This window comes from Triticum urartu, unplaced genomic scaffold (genome assembly GCF_003073215.2).
Source record: "Triticum urartu cultivar G1812 unplaced genomic scaffold, Tu2.1 TuUngrouped_contig_599, whole genome shotgun sequence".
Lineage (NCBI taxonomy): Eukaryota > Viridiplantae > Streptophyta > Magnoliopsida > Poales > Poaceae > Triticum > Triticum urartu.
In genome coordinates this window covers 27,722-38,745 of record NW_024116711.1, presented here as the reverse complement: position 1 = coordinate 38,745, position 11,024 = coordinate 27,722, and the positions used below count along the sequence as shown (strand labels likewise).

At 48.4% G+C, this 11,024-nt stretch overlaps 1 pseudogene; it reads right to left on the bottom strand.

Annotated features, from left to right (window-relative positions):
• Positions 1-1,347: 1,347 nt before the first annotated feature.
• On the bottom strand, positions 1,348-2,414 carry LOC125529980 (annotated as a pseudogene).
• Between the last annotated feature and the right edge of the window lie 8,610 nt (positions 2,415-11,024).

Sequence of the window (11,024 nt, the reverse complement as noted above, 5' to 3'; positions counted from 1 at the left end):
CCACGACGACTCTTGGTCATCTAGCCCACATCGTATCCCTTGAGCCCTTCGAAGCTGCCTTCCAAGAACTTGAAACCATCGTGAGATAGCCCCTCGGTGGGCGCTAAGTGTCATGGGTTTGTCACGGCAGATGTCCTAGTATGAGGACTTAGTCGTGGAGCCATCGCAACGTACTTAGTTTAAAGGGGTTAAAGCGGGACAAAGGACGCATGGAGTTTATACTGGTTCGACCCCTTGCGGTGAAGGTAAAAGCCTACTCCAGTTCTAATGGGATTGCTGGGGTTTCGATAACTAGGGAGCGAATCCGCTTTGCCTGGCTCTCGAGTTGTTGTTCTCAGTCCCTGAACTGCCGCCGGGTCGTCCCTTTATATACATAGGTTGACGCCCGATGGTTTACAGAATCCCGGCCGGCTCATAAACGTGTCTGGCTCGATTTCTTCCCTTTCATATCTTACAACACAAGTTACACATTATATGGCGGTTTATGTCTAGAGGCCCTAAACCGCCTTTGGGCCCCGGGCCTTTAGATCTCTATAGTAAAATGCCATGCTCCTTGTCTTCATGGGCTTCAATATGAATAACTCCTTATGGGTATAACCCGGCCCCTCCTGGGCGGTTTATACTCAGTAGTTATATCCCCAACTGTTTCACTGTATTATTTATATCAAGGGGGGCTTTAATCAAATGAACACCTAAGGGGCTATTTGGTTCCAATAAGTCACCTGACTTATAAGTCAGGTGACTTAAAACAAGTGACTTATAAGTCATGCCTGTTTGGTTGTCACCTGACTTATAAGTCATCTGAGCAGACCTTCCCACCTTATTTTTTTAGTAAAAGTGGTGGGACCCATGTAAAAGAGGGTGACTTATAAGTTTTAAGTTGGGGTGGAACAACTTATGACTTATAAGTTGGGGTGACTTATAAGTTAGGTCCTTTTGGCAAAATAAGTCATTTTTTGCACTTTTTGACTTATAAGTTAGTGACTTATTTGAAACCAAATAGGGCCTAACACAACAAACATATATCAATAGTAATTGGAATTAATCTTGTTACACATGAGGTACCGAGGTATTACCCACAGTGTAGAAATTTCTGTACGGAAAATGCATCCTGTAGACCCGGCGATTCTTTTTAGGCTGGTTGTAATGGAGAGTATCATATACTAGTATCATGCATATGATACTAGTCTATGATACTACATCCCTAATGCATAATATCATATGTTGGTATCATAGAGGACTACATTTATTGACATGCATGACACAAAGTAGCACATCACGGTATCATGATATGATACTCAAGTCTCTCTTTCTTCATTTAATTCTATGCCATCTCATCAAAATTGCTTAGTTGGTATGCATGATACTAACTATGATACTCATATTAAGGGCAGCTTTAGTAATTAATCTGATCCGCCTCGACTCAAGGTGCAACATGAAGTCACCACTGTATGTAGACAAAACCACCACATTTAAGTCCTCGTCATACCCCACCATCCCTTCATTTATGAAGTCGTTAGACAACATCCCCTCCAATTGATTGATTTTCTGCAGAAGCACCCATCCGGCAACACCATCAGAGTTCAGGTTCCTCTCCCATATATGAATGCCCAGTTTCGACATAGCGGCAAGGCCAAGAACGCTGTCTTCATCTGTCCGTAAGAGCTGAAAGGACCAACGTTGGGTATCTACGGGCGTCTCGATGACAGCAAGAGTCTGCCTTTCAATATCAAATGCAAGGACCTCCATGGAGCAACCAGTAAACTGCACTCCTGATAAGGATGCTGGGCTTTAGCTTCATAACCATCCTTCTAGTCGACGCTGAGACAATATTCCCCCATACACCCGACACTGATTCGTAGGCACAAGCTAATGATATCTTCAGGTCTCTACGGGAGCAGATCAAGACCAATTTGAAGGCCGGGTTCAAGAAGCAATCCTCCTGCAAATGCCCGTCTTGATCATCAACACACATCACCGTGGCGCTGCACCTACAGAAACTCTCCCTTTTGGCGTCGCGGAGTTCTGATGGAAAAGGCACGCGGTACTGCTGGCCGTTGAGGGGATCCCACACGAAGATCTCACACAGAGACTCGCTGAGCATGACGGCGAGGCCGTGGCGGCAGCCAAGGAACTCCCAATCCCCCGTCATCTCAGGCACAAAGAAGCGCTCGGCAGGGGTGCGATCGGGCGGGTCCAAGACAAGAATGAAGAAGGGATATGGGGAGACTCTTTGAAGAAACCAAAGAGAGGAGGTTCCGGGTGGTGTCTACTGAAACAGCGGAGGAAGCGGGGATGCGGCGCCAGCGCGTGCATACGAGGGAGGCGCGGGAGAGGGTTGACGGCAGCTGAGGCAGCCGGAGGAGGATCTCGCGGAGGAGGTCCTCATCTTCCAGCGCCGCTGGAACTGACATGGCGCGGTGCCCGGAGTTTTCCTCCTCTTTTTCCGCGGAATCCTGGCACGGAACGACGCCCAGCACCACCCCTCCGGCTCCTGGACCTGCTGCGGTCGGAGCGGAAGGTCGGCGGATTGGAAGCGTGACGCGTGTGACAAGGGATCGAGATTGGAACTTATATAGCTGTAAGATTGGAACTTCGTGTCGGTATGTCGGTGTGTGTCCGTTACTTGTACTGAGGTTACATGAGTAGGAATCAGTTTCGACTCCGTTCCATATGTGTCCGTACGCAGCCTACGTAAGAAAGGATTCAAATAAAAACGGAGATCTGATCAAGCCGAAATACAGATCGACTCGGAGCACGCGTACAATCTGGGTACTATCAACCCGCTAGTGCAGTTACAATCACGGACCCGGCTACGGAGCGCCGCTGCGCTCGTTCGTTGATTAGAGCGCATCCTCGCTCACGCGCGTTGAACAGAACATCAAGCACTGCTGCGCGCGATGCATGCGTTGCTAGCAGCCACAACCAACACCCTCACTCGCCATCCATCCATCCATCCATGAGGCAGCAACTAAGCCATCACGTACGTGTGCATGGCAAAGTAGCTGGTCGGTGATGCCTAACACACGCGTGTGGTAGCTTGCTGCTTTGCTATGTTTTCTTACACGCTTGCAACTGCTCGTGCTGCCTAACTCGTTGTGTCGCCGCTGGTCGCCAAAACCTCACCAACCGATCCGTCTGCAAGCTGCCTAGTGTACCGTGCGAAGCGCCACCTCGTCGGCCGATCCATCCGTAGGCCACATAGTGTACCGCTCATTGGCACTCTTAGCTGGGAGCCAGGCCGACTCATCTAACGGCCTCGATGCCCAACTACGTCCCTCGCGCCCTCTCTCGCAACCTCCTCTACGATGAGTCGATGATCACTACAGCACCCGAGCACCGCGTCGTCACATGACCCTTGTCTATATCAAGCAAGTTAATCGGAAAGGAAGATTGTGCAACCACTTGTACGTAATACAAGTACATCTTCTACTACATCGTATCACAACTCTTCATCGGTCCGAACCATAGAAATAACTATGGCGACCTTCTCAACGTACTAGTCATTGACTGTGTCACTGGCAAGGTCAGGTAATGCTATCACATACCGGAGTCACTATAAAAATCCGTAATGAGTATACCGACTTGGGTGAAGACCAACATCCTCGTTAGGAGTGGGGATAATTGGGCTAAGTTACTAAGTTACTTTTAGTTGAATTGCCTTGAGTTGTTGACACAAACCTAATTGAAAGGTATCTAAAACCTTTAGATATTGGCCGAAATATGGTCTTGATGACGTTTCTATTAATGAGATTTGGGCAACTCATTACATGCTTTTAGGCAATTGTATGGTTAATAGTGGGCAACTATATTATCTTTCATGTATTGTGCATAAAAAAGGGATCCAAACATTGTAGGCAAACTCTGGTATCTTTCTCTGAAATTCTTAACACATCTCTATGACATAAACCTAATTGAAAGGTATCTAAAACCTTTAGATATTGGCCAAAGTATGGTCTTGGTGACGTTTCTGTTCATGAGGATTGGGCATCTCGATACCTTTCAATTAGATCTGCATATTTTTGGTTGTTCATTATGGGAAATACACCAGCAAAAGGAAAGAGCAGGCCTCGTCTCCTCATGTCACGTGCCCGTGAACCTGTACATGCCCACCCGAACCACACGCCCCACCTGGTCCCCCTCTCCCGTCCTTTTCTTGGCTACTAGTGCCAATCACCCAAATGCCCAGCATGTCGTCCTTCTTCCTCTCCTCCCACATAACACTTTCCAAAATCATAGATCATGCTATTTTCGAAAGAGCAAACTTACTTGTGATTTTCTAGCAACTCATATTAAAATTTGAAGCAACTACTATCAAGCGTGTAAAAAAGGTCTGCTCACATATAAGTTCCTTGCAGTAAAAAATATCATGTATCCCCAATGCAAAAGTAAAAAACATGCAACAACTTTGCCTGTGATGATTTCAGGCAACTCATGCTAAAATTTGAAGCAACTAGTGTCGGGCATTAAAAAAGGGGTTGTTGCCCCAGTAAGGTCCTTGCAGTAATATCAGGCAACTCTTGTGCAGAAAACAAACAACCACAAAAACAACAAAGAGGATGTCATATATAGGTGATAGTAACCGCATATGTAGGTGCATTACATACACAAGTAAAAATGAAAAAGAAACACGGTCACATAATATCAAAAGTTTACTAGCCATGTGTCCCTTCTCTCAACAAAAAGACATGCTGGTTTTAAGCAACTATCTTGTGTGCTATAAGAAACTTTGTCCATGCAAAAATGTAAGAAGCTTGTTCAATGCAAATACAATCAAACTTTGTCCACACAAAATTGGTAACTGTTTTTGTTAACAGCAAAAATATGCAGAAAATTTAAAGAAAATGTTTATATCATACTACTTAAAATGAAGCAACTTCCTCCTAGTTTCGCTGGCACCTATGATCCCGATGATGTGAGTTAGCGGGCAACTTTGTGAAGTTTTCCGAACAACTCCACTGTTTTCTTTGGGCAACTACACACAACCACACCCACACACGCATAGTCTTGTGCCTCGTATCTCTATATATGACACCTAAAAAAGAGGGATAAAGAACATACACATGTTCATTTTTGAAGGGGTTCACAGATAAGCCTATAGTCCCCAAAAAACACTATGTCCCTGTCGGTGTCAAAACCGGTGGATCTCGGGTAGGGGGTCCCGAACTATGCGTCTAAAGCGGATGGTAACAGGAGGCAGGGGACATGATGTTTTACCCAGGTTCGGGCCCTCTTGATGGAGGTAAAACCCTACGTCCTGCTTGATTATTCTTGATAATATGAGTAGTACAAGAGTTGATCTACCACAAGATCGGAGAGGCTAAACCCTAGAAGCTAGCCTATGGTATGATTGTATGTTGTCCTACGGACTAAAACCCTCCGGTTTATATAGACACCGGAGGGGGCTAGGGTTACACAAGGTCGGTTACAAAGGAGGAGATATACATATCCGTATTGCCTAGCTTGCCTTCCACGCTAAGTAGAGTCCCATCCGGACACGGGACGAAGTCTTCAATCTCGTATCTTCATAGTCCAATAGTCCGGCCAAAGGATATAGTCCGACTATGCAGAGACCCCCTAATCCAGGACTCCCTCGGTAGCCCCTGAACCAGGCTTCAATGACGATGAGTCCGGCGCGCAGTGTTGTCTTCGTCATTGCAAGGCGGGTTCCTCCTCCGAATACACCACAAAAGAGTTTGAATACAAGGATAGTGTTCGACCCTGCAAAATAAGTTCCACATACCACCGTAGAGAGAATAATATTTCCACAAATCTAATCTGCTGACACGTTTTGGAAGCATGACATCACGCCATGGCCCGGTAATTATTCGAACCGTTTTTCTTTAACCAGCACCGCACATAACGCGAGGCGGTTTCTTGACACGTCTTGGCAAAGCAGAGATCGTGTTCCACTTATTACGGGATTCTCATCAATACAAACGTGGGTAACCCAACCGTGCCTGTTGGTATGACTCCTAGATCTTAGGTAAGTCTCGAACGGCCATGAGGAGGACGCCTGATATTCATCCCCTTTATAAAGGGACAAGGCTTTTTCTTTTTTCCCTCCCGTGCTCAATCGAATCCTTCCCCCGCCTCGAGTTCTAACATCCAAAGCCCAGGTCAGATGCCCCGGACCTTCAATCATGTCCGGATCCAGCCTTCAAGGCCGGTGGATGCCTTCCTCTGTCACGGAGGAGGACATCAAGAAGTTGAGGGAGGCGAGATATTTGACCAGCGAAATTTCACATAGGCTGCCCGCCCGAGGGCAGGTCGTCCCCACTCCCGAAACCAAAGAGAGGGTTGTGTTCGTCTCCCACTTTCTCCGAGGACTAGGCCTCGCTCTGGATCCCTTTGTTAGGGGTCTTATGTTCTATTACGGGCTGGATTTTCACGGTCTGGCCCCGGATTCCCTTCTTCACATCTCGTCATTTATTGTCGTTTGTGAGGCCTTCCTTCGCATTACCCCTCACTTCGGCATGTGGCTCAAGACCTTCGATGTGAAGCCGAAGATGGTCGAGGGGCAGTACGCAGCGTGCGGAGGTGCTCTAATAAGCAAAATTGCTGACGCTCCATAGCCAAAGGGTTCCTTTCTAGAGGTGTCCGGATTGTGGCAACGGGAGTGGTTTTACGTCATAGCTCCCCGAAGTGCCAAGTGGGTAGTTGCCCCCACCTTTCGCTCGGGCCCTCCACCACAACTGATGTCATGGATCAGCAGGGGCTGAGCTGGGGTCCAGCCAAGGACGTGCCAATACTGCACAACCGTATCCGATATCTCTTCGAGGGAGATTTCAGTCTGGTTATGTTAATGCAAGTTGTGCTGGTTCATCGAGTCCAGCCTTGCAAACGCCGGCCCCTCCGCTTGTGGGAATTCAACTCGGAAGGACCGCGCACTATTCAGAATTTCCTCGGCATGATGCACGAGGAGATGTACAAATCGTTCTTCAGACCCCAAATAGAGTGTCCGGACACTACCGAGGATGTGGGCCTGAGCTGCAACCCGCCTGCTCCCCAAGTAAGTAATCCCATGGACAAACACACTGTCCTTTTATTTATCATGACATCATGCTGAAGAATCGCTCTTTGACCAGGACTGGATAACAAAGGCGAAGATGATCCGGTGTTCGGCCCCCCTTCCTGAAGGCTTGGAAAATGCGGTGCTGGAAAAGATGCTCGAGCCTGCACCTTGTCTAGTGCCCTCGAAGGAAGATGAATGGGGGAATAAAGAGGGCGAAAGTGGGCCTCCATCGCAACCTATTCCAATCGAGGGAATGAGCGCCTCCGCGAGGGAGGATAACCCTGTTGGAAATATGCCCTAGAGGCAATAATAAATTGGTTATTTCCTTGTTCATGATAATCGTTTATTATCCATGCTATAATTGTATTGATAGGAAACTCAAATACATGTGTGGATACATAGGCAACACCATGTCCCTAGTAAGCCTCTAGTTGACTAGCTCGTTGATCAATTGATGGTTACGGTTTCCTGACCATGGACATTGGATGTCGTTGATAATGGAATCACATCATTAGGAGAATCATGTGATGGACAAGACCCAATCCTAAGCCTAGCACAAAGATCGTGTGGTTCGTGTGCTAAAGCTTTTCTAATGTCAAGTATCATTTCCTTAGACCATGAGATTGTGCAACTCCCGGATACCGTAGGAATGCTTTGGGTGTGCCAAACGTCACAACGTAACTGGGTGGCTATAAAGGTACACTACGGGTATCTCCAAAAGTGTCTGTTGGGTTGGCACGAATCGAGACTGGGATTTGTCACTCCGTGTGACGGAGAGGTATCTCTGGGCCCACTCGGTAGGACATCATCATATGCGCAATGTGACCAAGGAGTTGATCACGGGATGATGTGTTATGGAACGAGTAAAGAGACTTGCCGGTAACGAGATTGAACAAGGTATCGGATACCGACGATCGAATCTCGGGCAAGTACAATACCGCTAGACAAAGGGAATTGAATACGGGATTGATTGAATCCTCGACATCGTGGTTCATCTGATGAGATAATCGTGGAACATGTGGGAGCCAACATGGGTATCCAGATCCCGCTGTTGGTTATTGGCCGGAGAGGTGTCTCGGTCATGTCTGCATGGTTCCCGAACCCGTAGGGTCTACACACTTAAGGTTCGATGACGCTAGGGTTATAGGGAATAGATATACGTGGTTACCGAATGTTGTTCGGAGTCCCGGATGAGATCCCGGACATCACGAGGAGTTCCGGAATGGTCCAGAGGTAAAGATTTATATATGGGAAGTTCTGTTTTGGTCACCGGAAAAGTTTCGGGTGCTATCGGTAACGTACCGGCACCACCGGGAGGGTCCCGGGGTCCACCAGGTGGGGCTACCTGCCCCAGAGGGCTGCGTGGGCCAAGTGTGAGAGGGGAACAGCCCCAGGTGGGCTGGTGCGCCCCCCACCAGGGCCCAAGGCGAAGAGAGAAGGGAAAAGGGGGAAACACTAGGCTCAGATGGGCGTAAGGCCCACCTAGTGGTGCCCCCCCCCCCTCTCTCCCCCCTTGGCCGCCCCCCTAGATGGGATCTAGGGCTGGCCGCCACCCCTGGGGTTGGAAACCTAGGTGGGGGCGCAGCCCCTCCCTTTCCCCTATATATAGTGGGGTTTTGGGCTGCCATACAGACGAGAACATCTCCTTCTTGGCGCAGCCCTACCCCTCTCCCTCCTCGTCTCTTGCGGTGCCTGGCGAAGCCCTACTGGAGTACCACGCTCCTCCACCACCACCATGCCATCGTGCTGCTGCTGGACGGAGTCTTCCCCAACCTCTCCCTCTCTCCTTGCTGGATCAAGGCATGGGAGACGTCACCGGGCTGCATGTGTGTTGAACGCGGAGGTGCCGTCCGTTCGGCCCTAGGATCATCAGTGATTTGGATCATGGCGAGTACGACTCCATCAACCCCGTTCACTTGGACGCTTCCGCTTAGCGATCTACAAGGGTATGTAGATGCACTCTCCCTCCCCTCATTGCTAGATTACTCCATAGATTAATCTTGTGATGCATAGAAAATTTTGAATTTCTGCTATGATCCCCAACATATATGTATATAACCTGAAAGATGGTAGTCGTCAGCTTCAGCCCCCACGCATATAATGCGGGGGTGTTCGCAGAAGACGCATGTTCACACTTGATCCAATGTCTTGGACCATTAAGGAGGTGATAGCGCAGCGAACTAGGCAACGGGACTATAATGCTTTAACACTTTCACTTAGCCAGAGGAGTTTGACAGTGGGGCTACTATATAGCCCCCAGTGGCTCCGCGCTCATCCGGATTCGGGGCGCGTACATGCCTGGCCGGGAAACAGCCCTTCGTTAAGGCGGAGGAATCCCGAAGATTCCGCTAGGTCATCGAGTGGTTGACCAGTCTCACGCTATATCATGACAGTCAGTTTTCGGCTTTCTCTACTGAGGTGCTCGTCCGGATGAACCAGGGCACAATCGCAGTAGTTCTCCTGGTGCCGCATTAGCCGATAGAGCAGAACGTAAGGTAGCAAAACACAGGAGCCGGGAAAACCCAACATTTGACCAAAGACATGATTCGGAGCTGATGCATATAAGGCCAAACTCGCGACGCTGAACACTCACTAAGGTATTCGGTCTTTATGATGTAAACCGGGCCTAAACAGTGCCCTTTGTAATAAGCCCCTGGTGTCCAGGTACGTGCAATATTCTGACGTGGCCACATGACAATACGTCAGCATCCCTCTCAATTGTACTGAGAATCCGAGGGATGTGTATCAACAAGAGACAGTAAAAAAGGTTTACGCAGGGTCTTAATCTAAAAAGAATCCTTGGAATGGGTCCCTGCTGCACGTCTGCGCCTGTGTCTCTGTTGTGCCATATTCTGGACGGGTGTAGCATGATGGTCATCGGAAAAAGAGAGGAACTTAATTGAAAAGTTGCCGTGCAGAAGGAAAGTTATACTAAATAAACAATATATAGTTCAAAATGAGTAAAGTTGAGCCTAATTGCCACTTGTGCGCGCGCACGTTGAGCCCCTTGTATTGTAATAGGGGTTAGCCATCAAACCTGTATCAATTACATATAGCTGCACCCGACTCGTCCAACCGTGTATGTAGTCTTAATGACCTGTCAGATGCTTTAGTTGGTGAGGCCGTTTAGTGTGCGGCTGCCAAGGCAGTCGCGCGGTCTTCCGCGCGCAAGGAGCGCTCAATATTTCCATTTACTGTAATGATGCCACGTGGACCGGGCATTTTAAGCATGAGGGAAGCGTAATGCGGTATTGCGTTAAAGCAAGCGAAAGCTTCGCGTCCGAGTAGTGCTTCATAGCCACTTTGGAACGGAGCGATGTGAAATGTTAAATTTTCGCTGTGAAAGTTATCGGGGAAGCCGAATATAACCTCTAGTAGTAGGGAGCCCGTGCAATGGGATTCTGGGCCTGGCGTTACTCCTTTAAAGGTAGTATTGCTATGGCTAATTTTTGTTGGGTCTATCCCCATTTTGCGGACTGTGTCCTGATATATCAGGTTTAAACTACTACCGCCGTCCATCAGGACTCGTGTGAAGTGGTATCCGTCAATTATCGGGTCTAACACCAAGGCAGCCCATCCTGCACGCCGGATACTTGCCGAGTAATCCCGATGGTCGAAGGTGATCGGTTGGGACGACCAGTGGCAGAACTCCGCTGTGATAGGCCCTGGGACATGTGTCTCTAGGAGTGCCGCTTTGTTTCTCCCCTTTGTCACGTGTAACACGTTTACTGTTTTAACTTCTGGTGGGAATTTCTTTTGTTCCCCAGTGCTTTTCTTGCAAGGCTCATCCTCGTCTTCGCTTGGTGTATCCTGCTCCTTGTGTTCGGTGTTGAGCTTGCCGGACTACTTGAAGACCCAACATTCTCTATGGGTACGATTTGCAGGTTTATCGGGGGTGTTGTGGATCTGACATATTTTGTCCAGAATCTTGTTTAGGCTGGACAGTTCGTCTCTGTTGCCTTTGGAGGGCAGCTTTTGCTGACCTGGCCGAGAGCATCTGAATCCGACG